The sequence below is a fragment of the Acipenser ruthenus genome, chromosome 6 (assembly GCF_902713425.1).
Source record: "Acipenser ruthenus chromosome 6, fAciRut3.2 maternal haplotype, whole genome shotgun sequence".
Taxonomy (NCBI): Eukaryota; Metazoa; Chordata; class Actinopteri; order Acipenseriformes; family Acipenseridae; genus Acipenser; species Acipenser ruthenus.
In genome coordinates this window covers 13,038,163-13,051,838 of record NC_081194.1, presented here as the reverse complement: position 1 = coordinate 13,051,838, position 13,676 = coordinate 13,038,163, and positions in this window count along the sequence as shown.

Sequence of the window (13,676 nt, the reverse complement as noted above, 5' to 3'; positions counted from 1 at the left end):
GTTTTACAGTATAGTGGTAACATGTTCACATTCCTAGGTGTATCACTTGCCCATCCCTGTTTCTTATGCTGTATCTTCACATATCAGGAAACACAGGATTTATTGATTTATAGTTCAGCACCACCTTTATGCTTCAAGCATTTGGCAGTTAATGCAGGTATTAACAGAGAGACATGAACACATAAATAATCCTGTCAGGAAAAGTATGGTATGAGGATTAGTGATTATAAAACAAGGCTCTCCTTCTACCAGGGGGTAGCAAGAGTCACCAACCGCTAAAGTCAGAACACTATTGCAGAGGTGGTGGTGGGGAGTCCAAGGAAGAAAGAATCACAGTCAAAGTAAAGCCCACCACACCATTTTTTTTTTAAAAGTGAAGCTTGTTAATGAGTTCATCATATTTTTTTTTCTTTGTTTATGAATGTCATTTTTATTGAAACGCTAATAAATTAAAATAAAAAATTGACAATTGTTTTGCAACTTATTTAGTTGACTTTTGTTTTGTGTTAGGTCGTTAAGGAGTCCAGTTGCAAATAAAACAGACTGGGAGATACTAGCACCTTGCTTGAATGAGAAGCATGAACAGCTACATAAAGGCAGGCTTTGGATACAAATGTTGGTTGTGTAAGGAAATCGTAAAGCTTGTTTGGTTTTATTCCTCAGATGATTTATCAAAACAATTATGATTAGGTTCAAAAAGTGTTTATATATACAGTACTGTGCAAAAGTTTTAGGCAGGTGTGAAAAAATGCTGTAAAGGAAGAATGCTTTCAAAAATAGACATGTTAATAGATTCTATTTATCAATTAACTAAATGCAAAGTGAGTGAACAGAAGAAAAATCTAAATCAAATCCATATTTGGTGTGACCACCCTTTGCCTTCAAAGCAGCATCAATTCTTCTAGGTACACTTGCACAAAGTCAGGGATTTTGCAGGCATATAGTCAGGTGTATGATTAAACAATTATACCAAACAGGTGCTAATGATCATCAATTCAATATGTAGGTTGAAATACAATCATTAACTGAAACAGAAACAGCTGTGTAGGAGGAATAGAACTGGGTGAGGAACAGCCAAACTCAGCTAACAAGGTTAGGTTGCTGAAGACAGTTTACTGTCAAAAGTCATACACCATGGCAAGAGCACAGCAAAAAGACACAAGGTATTTATACTGCATCAGCAAGGTCTCTCCCAGGCAGAAATGTCAAGGCAGACAGGGGTTTCCAGATGTGCTGTCCAAGCTCTTTTGAAGAAGCACAAAGAAACGGGCAACGTTGAGGACCGTAGACGCAGTGGTCGGCCAAGGAAACTTACTGCAGCAGATGAAAGACACATCATGCTTACTTCCCTTCGCAATCGGAAGATGTCCAGCAGTGCCATCAGCTCAGAATTGGCAGAAAACAGTGGGACCCTGGTACACCCATCTACTGTCCAGAGAAGTCTGGTCAGAAGTGGCCTTCATGGAAGACTTGCGGCCAAAAAGCCATACCTCCGACGTGGAAACAAGGCCAAGCGACTCAACTATGCACGAAAACACAGGAACTGGGGTGCAGAAAAATGGCAGCAGGTGCTCTGGACTGATGAGTCAAAGTTTGAAATATTTGGCTGTAGCAGAAGGCAGTTTGTTCGCCAAAGGGCTGGAGAGTGGTACACGAATGAGTGTCTGCAGGCAACAGTGAAGCATGGTGGAGGTTCTTTGCAAGTTTGGGGCTGCATTTCTGCAAATGGAGTTGGGGATTTGGTCAGAATTAATGGTCTCCTCAATGCTGAGAAGTACAGGCAGATACTTATCCATCATGCAGTACCATCAGGGAGGCATCTGATTGGCCCCAAATTTATTCTGCAGCATGACAACGACCCCAAACATACAGCGAAAGTCATTAAAAACTATCTTCAGCGTAAAGACGAACAAGGAGTCCTGGAAGTGATGGTATGGCCCCCACAGAGCCCTGATCTCAACATCATCGAGTCTGTCTGGGATTACATGAAGAGAGAGAAGCAACTGAGGCTGCCTAAATCCACAGAAGAACTGTGGTTAGTTCTCCAAGATGTTTGGGCCAACCTACCTGCCGAGTTCTTTCAAAAACTGTGTGCAAGTGTACCTAGAAGAATTGATGCTGTTTTGAAGGCAAAGGGTGGTCACACCAAATATGGATTTGATGTAGATTTTTCTTCTGTTCACTCACTTTTCATTTTGTTAATTGATAAATATAAACTATTAACATGTCTATTTTTGAAAGCATTCTTACTTTACAGCATTTTTTCACACCTGCCTAAAACTTTTGCACAGTACTGTATATATAAACATGGTATGTGATATGCACAGTACCTGACAGGGGATAAGTAGTTAAATTATGTTCCATGTTATAATCTCAGTAAGACATTCCAGGGTGTGCTTTGTTGTGAATAACTTCTTCACCCTCGCCCCACTCTATTGTTTGTAACTAGGGCCCCACAAAAGAAAATCAAGTCAGAAAAACAATTTGGCAAATGCCTTTCTCAGTGTTTTGGAAAATAACCTAAAGCTTGACAAGGGTTTACAGACTACTGCTAAGTGTTTTCTAGCAGAGTATATATAGGCTATACACAGTGCTCAGTAGAAACAGAAGCAGACACTCCTTGGTACAATCTTTATGGCTGCGGTGAAATTCTTAAACAAAAAAGGGCGGGTACTCCTATGTGCAGCCGGGTGTTTTATAATGCTATTTTAAAGATGTTTTTCAACTAATAAAATATGATTTTAACATAGCTATAGACCAGTGGTTCTCAAAGAACATTTTTTGGTAGCCTCAGAGTGCAGCCACCAACACTTACTGGTGGCCACACTGCAAATTTTCTCATAAAAATACTAAGTATCATATGAAAAATAAAGAAAATATAGACATATGCACTTCTGTTTTGTCATTTATTTGGTTTAATAAGGATTGACACCAAAGCTGCCAAATAACTTGATCTTCTAACTTGATAATCATGGTTAATTTTGAGAATATTCTAATGAGTTTAGTTGCTGTGATGAGACTGTTTTCCAACGGAACGCTAGTGGACTGTGTAAGAGTGGAAGGAATGCAGGCGCATTGAATGAAAAACAGATAAAATAAGTCCGGGTACCCAGTACCGGCATCAAAATAAGTCTGGTACAGAATTTCACCCCTGGTTAATGGATACTGTACATTTTTAGTATAGAGAACAGTTTATGATTACATAGTACTGTTGTTTAAAACTTTTAACAGCAAAAATTATTACAAGTGTATATTTGTTATATTTGAACCAGAACTCAGGAATTGGCATTAGAATATAGAGATAAATAAGAACATGTGGGAAAAGCACTTTTTTAAAATTTTCTTTACACCTTTGAAGTTGGCCAATAGACCAGACTTGGCTGAAACATTGATTGGCAGATGTAAGATAAATTAGATAAATGTCCAGTAAGACATTTAAACACAATCAGATGTAGTTTAGGTTGGAAGAATAACAGAATGAATTAACATTATACGACACTATACTGTGTAATTATCCCATGTAACTTTTAATTTGTGCCATCCACCATGGTTGGTCGACTGGCCCAAGAGAACCTGAGATTGTCTTAGCAACAGCAACAGCAGCAGCAGCACAACAACATAAATACGTGATTTCTGACTTTTCGGCCTGGAGACACTGCTGCTATTTCCCTCTGCGGAATCTAAATTGTTGGCAAAATTGCAAGGTGCATATGAGGTAGTTCAGGCAATAGGTAGCGTAAGTTATGAAATTAGGCAGCCAGGCCGCCGGAGAGATGCCCTGGAAGGAAAGAGGAGTGCTATTTCTCTCTCTAGGCAAGATAATAGGGGAATATGGACCTTGCCTAGACACTCCCGAAACAGTTGAGATTCCGATGGGGGAACACTTACTTCCCTGTCAAAAACAAGAGTTACGGTGTTTGGTGGATCAGTTTGGTGATGTTTTTTCTAAGGTGCCCGGTAGGACTAACCTCATCGAACACATCATTAGCACCGTGCCAGGGGTCAGAGTTCGGCAGAGGCCTTTCCGGATTCCAGAGATTCGGAGAGATGTGATTTGCACAGATGTGCGGACGATGCTCGAGCTTGGAGTCATTCAGCCTCACAGCGAGTGGTGTAGTCTTATTATCCTGATGGCCAAGAAGGACATAAGAAGAACATAAGAACATAAGAAAGTTTACAAACGAGAGGAGACCATTCAGCCCATCTTGCTCGTTTGGTTGTTAGTAGCTTATTGATCCCAGAATCTCGTCAAGCAGCTTCTTGAAGGATCCCAGGGTTTCAGCTTCAACAACATTACTGGGGAGTTGTTTACAGACCCTCACAATTCTCTGTGTAAAAAAGTGCCTCCTATTTTCTGATCTGAATGCCCATTTAGCTGATCTCCATTTATGACCCCTGGTCCTTGTTTCCTTTTTCAGGTTGAAAAAGTCCCCTGGGTTGACATTGTCAATACCTTTTAGAATTTTGAATGCTTGAATCAGATCACCGTGTAGTCTTCTTTGTTCACGACTGAATAGATTTAATTATTTTAGCCTGTCTGCATACGACATGCCTTTTAAACCCAGGATAAAACCTGGGAAGGTGAATGAGGTCTCCAAGTCTGATGCGTACCCGATGCCACAGGTGGACGAACTCTTGGACCAACTGGGTAAGATGAGGTACCTGAACAACTTTGGACTTGACGAAAGGCAAATAGTACTAAACCCTTGACTCACAGGAGAAAATGGCATTTGCTACTCCATCCGGATGGTCTGTTTCATTTTCAGACTATGCCATTTGGGTAACATGGGGCCCCGGACACTTTTCAGAGACTCATGGAAAGTGTTTTGAGACCACATCAGAAATATGCGGCAGCATATATTGATGATGTGGTCATTTACAGTTCCACCTGGGCAGAACATATTGATAGATTGACAGCCGTCCTACAGTCTCTGAGGGAGGCGGGGCTGACTGTGAACCTGAGCAAATGTGCGTTTGGTAAAGCAGAAACACAGTATTTGGGGTATACCATGGGGAATGTTCGTGTGAGGCGGTGTCTGGTGCTGCAACCCTTCCATTACAATGTGAAACATCTCGTGGGTAAGGAACATCAAAATGCTGACTATTTGTCTCGGGAGGGAGGTCAACTGGAGGGAAGCCTAGAATTGGCCAGGTGTACCTTTGGCTCCACTCTGAGGGGTGGGATATGTGACAAGGAGAGTGAATCTGAGCTGTAAATCTCCCTCTCGACCTGTGAGGGCCCAGCACTCAGATAGAGGCGCTCCTGACCGGAAGTGCTGACATCCAGGCACAGCAGGGACCGGAGGCCGGTCATCTTGGTAGGTCCTGAAGCTGCTGTACTGCTGGGCATGTTCCTTGTGGTCAGCGCTGCAGTGTGCTCCGATTGGGCAGATTTTGGTGCAGTGCTGATTGTAGGGAGGGGTCTGGCAGTATTTAGGGAAGCAGTTTTCGGAAGCTTGCGCTCAAGTTTTTGGAGCCGCATCGCGTTGCCTTTGTTGTTTTGCTCCTTACCATTTAGCAGACTGCAAGGACAGTGCAGAGCTACACTCTTTGCATGAAAAACTGATTGGCCACAGACCCCTGTGCCGCGCTGCATAACCCTGGCACCAGCTGCATTGATGGAATATTGTGCAAAATGAAAGTGTACGGGACTTGTTTATTTGATTATTTTTATTTTTTCCCTGACCTTAACCATTGCTGGCTAGTCCAGGTTTTTTTATGTATTTATTTTTTTATTTTTGTGCAATAAAAGCACCCTTGAGGGTTTTATTTTTTTTGACTGGAAAGCAGCTGTTGTGATGTAATTTCTATTGCACCACCCACTACATCCTGACAGTTTAAAACATTCATTGGACAGTACTTGTGCAAAAATTACACACTGCTGTTGAGGTATATCGCCAGTACAAATAAAACCAAAATGCAAGTAGCTGTCTTCATATTTCCTTAATTTTGCAGGGTTAATAACGGCTTTATGTTTTTTACTCACAACACCACCTCCTCGCTATTCTTCAGCCCTTACAGTTGAACTTATTGAAGGAAGTTCTGTTTCATCATTCTGTGGGGTTTGTTATTTTGATGCTCGAATAAAAAATGTATCAATATTTGGTATTCATTGTGTGTGTTTCCAATAATTTTTCCTCTGCTTTGTAATCTGTTGTGCTCCCGCTGAAATAGCTCTATTACACCATACCCGAGAATGTGTTACGTAACCTGAGAACACGTTAATTTCTGTGCATGCTTATGATTTGCTGAAGCTAATAGGACCCTGGTTGAGAACCCATGGTTTACCATGATTTTCACTTTGTTCTGTGTAAAAGAGAAATGTACAACAATTTAAATGTTAACAGCTAATGAATCCCTTTTTAAAGTCAAATGGTCTATTCTGTTATTTCTCAGGCTCCTGTCTCTTGAAAAATATGTATCTGTTTAAACTATAATATTTTCTTACTTGCCTTAACAATTATAGTACTTCAGGTGGGACTAGTCTGTCTCTCATTCATACACACTGGCAGTACTAATACACTTGCTGCACACCGACGTTCTTTTCCTATTAAATAACTAAAATGTTCATAATTTATGATCCAGTACTTCAGGGTAGTGTTGTGCTTGCATCTCAACAACCAGGGGTGTTATGAGGCCAAACTCTGCAGCTCATCATTCCACTCTGTTGTGCTTAATTAATATATTACCCTGGGTTCATCTACCTTTCTTTCATTTGAATAGCATCATTAGAAATATTTTGCTTAAGGGAAACTTGTCACATGAAATTCTAAGTTGACAGCAAACCAGCATTATCATGTTACATGGTAGGATAATCCAAAATGTTGCTTTACCAAAAGACATGACCACAGTGTGGAATTCTTGTTGTACACAGCAAGAATGAACAGCTTTCAAGGAAAAGAAGGAATGTTTGGCCAGCTGGTGGTAATTAATTATCTTCATGTGAAGTTATATGTTTAGCTGGCTACAGCCAGCGCTCTGCATTCAGATTTCTTAATGCAAGCTCTCTTTCATTTTAGGGATAAACTTGGGTCAGCTTGTGGTGTGGTATTCATGGATAACATGTTCAAAAATGTATTTATTCTAACAAATGCCCATGCATAGTTTGATCAAATTCATGGAGAGACTTTCTCCATATATATTGAAGCCTTCATTAACATAACCAATCCTAAGCCAGCGATCATGCCTATAGATATTCTAGAACCTCATCATATGGGTAAAATATACAAGCACTGTGTGACTTCTTGTTACAAAGGTTATAGTTCCAAGCTATAACTTGAATTTGAATCTGATACACAGTAACTGAACGAATGTCCACATTAACTGGTTTTCTATTGTAAGTGTGACATGACCTAAGTACGCACAGGTACCTTCACTATATTCTCAGGGAGTGCGTTGATGTGAATAATGGCACTTCTCTGTGGTTGAAGGCACTTAGGACTGGTGCCTCACAATGCAAACCTGCCATGGCTTATTTCTTAATTAAAACAACATCAGTCTTTTTCCATCAGCTAAGAAATATATAGAACTCATGGAATGGGCCTTTTTTTTTGTTTGGTCCCAGATGTTTTATGTGTGCAACTTAAAGTGTAAGTAGCAGGGTTCTGAAAAATAGTGTTACATGTCCCCACATGTTGCTACAATTGTGTTAGTGATACATCGTCCAAAACCAGGTCGGCCCAAGCACTTTCGGACCAATCAGCAGTAAATGTCTTTAAAATTTCACAAATACAAGTGTCCATGCATTGATTTAGCAAGAAAGCAGGTCATGTTGATTGTCCAGTTTGTTTGCCATGACTGGTTCACAACCTGGGGTATGTGAATCACTGAACGCCAGGCAGTACACGAACAACACCTCGCTGTCATTAATCTGAAGTGTTCATCACTAAAACTTTCAAAAGCTAATTTAATGCACCCATTCTTTCACTCTGCCATATCATTTGTCCTTATTATAGGTCGTTTCCATTACATATATATATATAATCTTGTTTACTGGTATATGACTCATATAGGCAGTTTTCATACCATTAACAAAGCTTAACATTAATTCCAAATATGACATTTTGTTCTGTAACTTTAAGGTGTTTAGTGAAAACCTACCAATAAGAATTGACTGTGTTTACATACTGTGACTGGGTACTCCCCGCCCCTGTGCATATTATGATTTGTGTTTTGTATGTAATGTATTATTTAGCATTTTATTATGTTTGGCAGGACAAGCAAGGTGCAGTCCGCCATTATACGTTATTGTTTCCTGTTTTAAAATGACTGTCAGCTACTGATTGTCTAAACTGGCTGACAGTCACGCATTATTAATAAACCTGTGCAAATGTGACCGAGGGATGATAACATAATTATCTAGTTAATCCCTCAGTCATGACTATAAAGACCTGAGGCTTTGGCTGCACAGGGAAGTGTTCGTGAGAGGTGAGGAGAGGAGAGGAGAGAAAAGTTAGAAATAAAAATTGCTACACATGCTGGCTTTTAAACCAGCACAATACTTGTTATTGTTTGTTTGTTTGTTTGGCTTAAGTGCCATTTATTTTGAAAAGTCTTTTGTTTTTGTAAAACCTTTTTTTTTTTTAATAAAGAACTGAGCGCCATTGTATGTTATTTGTCCTTTTATACTTAAAACAAATATGTTACAAAGTTGCAAAAAGTGGGCGAACTGTATTTGAAAGTGTATCCATTAATATATTCATATTTATAAATATTTACAGATGTAGGCTAGCTGCTTTCTACATTTTAATGTAACAACAAGCTAGCTCCTAATTAGTCAGTTAAAGATAACTAAGCCTTCGTCCCAATAAGCTTTCAGCTCGCACAGGTCAACCACAGCCTTGCATGCCGCAGCAGCAACCTTTCTATTATTATTATCAGCTCTGTTGATTCACCAAACTGTTGTTAAATTCCCTGCACCGATGAGCACCAAGTGATGTCACTTCCAACTCAGCGATGCAGAGCAACGATGACTTTAACAACAAACCCATGGTGTTCAAGACGCAGTGAGGAAAATAATATACTGTATAAGTAAAAAGTGCATACCTTATTTTATAAAAGTAGAATGAATTGTGTGTTTTTTTTTTTATGGATTTAAGACCATGGCAGTATTATGTATGTCACAGCCCAAAAACAACTATACTGTATTTGTTCAACACCTTTGTTTTATATCAGCTTTACACAAACCATTTGACAGCCTCAGGAGCTCTGCAAATGATTCACAGGGAGTTGTTTAAATCCCTTGCAGAATGGGGTGGGATAGTGAGCGAGTACAAAACTGGAGTTTTTATTTGAGACACAAAAACAACCCTTTTGGTGTCCAATTAAAAAAGAATGTGTGGATTGTGCTGTTCCAGATCTTGCATTGCTTGAGCAAAGCTTCATATAAGAGAATTCTTCCAGTTTCCCCAAGTTATTTTCAGTCATGAAAATGGCAGGATAACCAAGAATAACCCCTGAGAGTTTCCTGAACATCCTGATACACGCCCTTGAGAAAAAAAAAAAAATTCAATTCAAAAGGGCAACAATGACATTTATATGGAAATCTTTATACAAATTATACTCATAAAAGGATTAAGAAATAAGGCTTAAAGGCCAGGTTCGTCATCTTAAACACGTCTGCACTTGCACATAGATTTAATGGGTTTCCACTGCTATATTCTTTTAGATTTTGGTATTCCAGCAAGCTGGCAAACAGAAGAAAAAAAAGCCACCAATAGATATTCCACAGGAACTTATTTACTATTACATATGTCATGTACTGGCAATTTTGCAACTCCTGTTGTTTATTACATATTTACTAGTATGTTCTTTTCTGGCACATTCTCAGATCCAACTTCACAATATTTCGGTTCACAGTCAACTCGTCCCAAAATCAGGTCGGCCCAAGCACTTTGGGACCTATCAGCAGTAATTGTCTTTAAAATTTCACAAACACTAATTTCCTTGCATTGATTTACCAAGAAAGCAGATTGATTGTCCAGTTTGTTTGCCATGACTGGTTCACAGCCTGGGGTCCGTGAATCATTTAACGCCAAGCGGCACACGAACAACACCTCACTGTCATTAATCTGAAGCGTTCATCACTAAAACTTTCAAAAGATAATTTAATGCACCCATTCTTTCACTCAACCTGTAGTGGTATTGAATATAGAATCATTTCAATAGAAAACCTATTACTGAAAACTTTTGACACAATTTAAAGCCCCTGCCCAGCTCATTTACGATATAAAAGCATTAAATCAACATTAAGCTTCTATGCATTGGGTCTCTCATGGCGCACAGGATATGACATTGATTTCCCTATTTCCGAACACTGATAATTTGTAGTTGCAGCTAACAAAATAATTTATGACGGCATCTATCTGATTATTATGGATGATGAAAAAATCTAACAGAAGGGTATTTATGTGAACCATTGATGTTGAACTGCCCCAGTTTAACTTTGTCAGGCAGTGATAGTGAATATTCAGACGAAGATAACCAGGACGAATCTGCAACCAACCAAATCCGAGAAACTGAACCAATAAGACTCCAAATACTTCGTGCATTAGTAGTAAATGTGTTTTATGGAAAAAAAAAACTGCTGCAATTACTTTTTCTGTGTCAATTATTTTTATACAAATCCTCCATACCATGCACATTTAAAAGTAAAATCACTTCAAGGTACATAACCTATACAGAACAAAGCACTCTGTACTGTAACTGGTCGAGACACATGTGTTATTATTATTGCGTAGTAAGATTATAAGCTTTATTATTCTGAAACTAAGAGAAATGGGAGTGGTACTGACAAGAAAGAGAATGGAGAAAACACACAAACAGGCAGTTTCAACCTAAAAATACAGTAACTGTAAATCTGTAAAAAAAAAAATATTAAAGAAAACACTAGTTTCAGTACAACAGATACTAACAAGCAATAACAACACTCCAGCTACAGTACAATTCACAGCAGAGAGAAAATGATAATTTCTACTAGACAGGTGAGTGAGAACAGAGAAAACAGCATGCGAGCCTGTGAAAAACCACGAAAACAGTGAAAAACCGACTTGCAGCAACTTCCAAACTGGAAAACGATAATAAAAGAGAAAGCAGAATACTTACCTTTTTGCTATAATTCACACAAGTGCTCTACTTTTTCAAGCTTTTGTAAACTGCTACAACTGATAACAAATACAAGTACATCAAAGTGTGCAATAAAAAGCCTGTAATACTGGTGACATTGGCCTTCAGTCTTGTCATTTATCTTGCCCAGTTTGATGAGTTTATTCCTTATTGTTAATAAATACAATTGAGTTATGATCTACCTTTCGATGATTTTGTTGTGCTAAATGATGATGCCGGCCTTTGCTGTGTGATATTTCTTCTTGTAGGCAAATATTGTTGGCATCACATTGGGTTTTAACCTCATCTTGCATTCACACCCCAGAAGCTCTGCCTGCATGTTCCTTTCATTCAGATTCAAGTCCTCACACACGAAAAAATTTCAGTGTATGCCCCGTTCTTAAATTATGTAGGTTTTTTTTTTTTTTTTTTTGCTATGATCACCCGTTTGGTCCTGCTTTTGGTGTAACCATATAGATTGCACAACTGCTGGATGATGGCAGACTAGAACACAGTTCCCCGGTCAGAAAGAATCCGCTCGGGACACCCGAAGGCCTGCATCAGGGTCCGCCATTACACCAGAGCAGTCGTCAATGCCACCTGGTCTTTAGTAGGGGCAGCCCACGCAAACCTAGAAAATAATCAACAAATAAAGTAACAAGCAAGAAGAACAAACAAAGCCATCGTCACTGCAGTTCAGTTGCAACATATTGTATCCCAATTTTAAGTTTCTAACAATACTCCAGCAGGTTGTCTTATATACAAACCACCACAATAATTATGTACTATCGGTATAATGCTGTTTGACACACTTCATAACTCCTATATAGTAATAAAGTTGTACTGTTGAATAAAATGGTTTCCAATCGCACAATGAACAAAATTATTCTAGCCCTGTTCACTTATCTTTCAAGCAACTTCTTACACTACTTGGTTTGATTAAATGAGTAGTACACAACAAAATATGAAAGCTGAACATGAATTTCAACAAAGAACAACGACAACTTTTTAATGAAAAATATATATTGTAGCCGACTTCAATAGGAATATTAGCCTGTTATATTATATTAAACCAAAAACAATAAAACATAATAACGATCTGGTTCTCTCTTGCCTTTTTCAATGAATATCATTGAATTAATAGAATAAAAACATACTAAGATAACAACCTAGCCTAAGTTTAATTCATCGTTTTTGTAATCTACCAGCGGCTTCTGTTGCATACACACCACTGATAATTGTGCAGACTGTCGGTCAAACCAGTGTTCGTGTTGGGGTGCCTTTTTTTTTTTAAATCAATGTCGTCCTTCTCGATTTTGAATGTGCGGTTCTTAAGGACGGTATTATTGTCATTGTTTGCGCCCCAGCACCTCTTTCTTTACAAATTAAGCACTACCTAGTATAATAAATACAAACAGGCCTAAATAAAACCTGTGACTTCCTTGTTAGTGAGTCAGGCAGTGTACAACGGGGTACTTTCAGTTACTTTTTTCAGCTTGTTTTTCTTGTTCACAAATGCTTTTATCCATCCTCTCACAAGTGATTCGCATTTGCCAACTTATAAATCAAAAACAACATCCAGTTGTTTTGCCCCACTTTTGACTCGATCAATAGCTTTTTATTTTTCTTCTAAGACACTTTTTTTGTGTTTTACTTTTTTTATGCAGTAATGATGTACTGAGCAGTAACTATAGTATTGAGCTCGAAAAAAAATTCAACCGCTATTAAGGCTAATTATATAAGTGCTATTTTATTTTTCGTCATATTTCATTTCAACTAAAAGTGAACCGTGTATTTTTCTAAATTAGAAAACATTGGTATCACTTACATACATAGTTTTATTTGGTTGCATTTTGTCAGCTAGTCTTTGTACGTGTGATTTTCATTGGTCGCATATTTGGTCAGCTGTGTAAATGGTTTCATTGGGTGGAAGGGAAGCGATGTTATCGCAGTCAGTGCTTCCGTACAGTACATGTATACGACTGTATCATGAATTTGTAGTCGGTAATAATACAAAATATTTATTTGATATGAAGAGTTAAACACATGTTCCATTAACAATTACTTTCTCTGCTTTGACTGTCTCGCAGGACGCTCTGATTTGGGACAAGACCCCCGCCCTCCTCCTACAGAACGCATTTTTGTAGGCTACTTAATGTTTCATTGACATTAATGTTCTCGCTAATTCAGCACCAAAAAGCCTTTCATAATTCCCCACCACTTCTTCTGCTAATATGTTTAGCTCCTGGTCTGTAAACTTTAGATTCCTCACTCCGTCCTCCTTGGTCACTGTCATTGTGACAAACTCAGAACTGTAGTTACACTGCAAATCTGAATGGGCGAATTTAACACCATAAGTGTTAAATTCAACACTTTTGAGGTGTATATATGGGAACCACCACCAAAGTGTTAAATCAACAATTCTAACACCGTCTCAGAGTTCATTTTCTAACACTTTGAGTGTTGGACATAATCACCACAGCAGTGCTAATAGTGTTGCAACACAGCATTTTCCCAACACTAGCTAGAGTCAAAAATGTACTTGGTACCAGTGTAAACAACACTAGCACGGT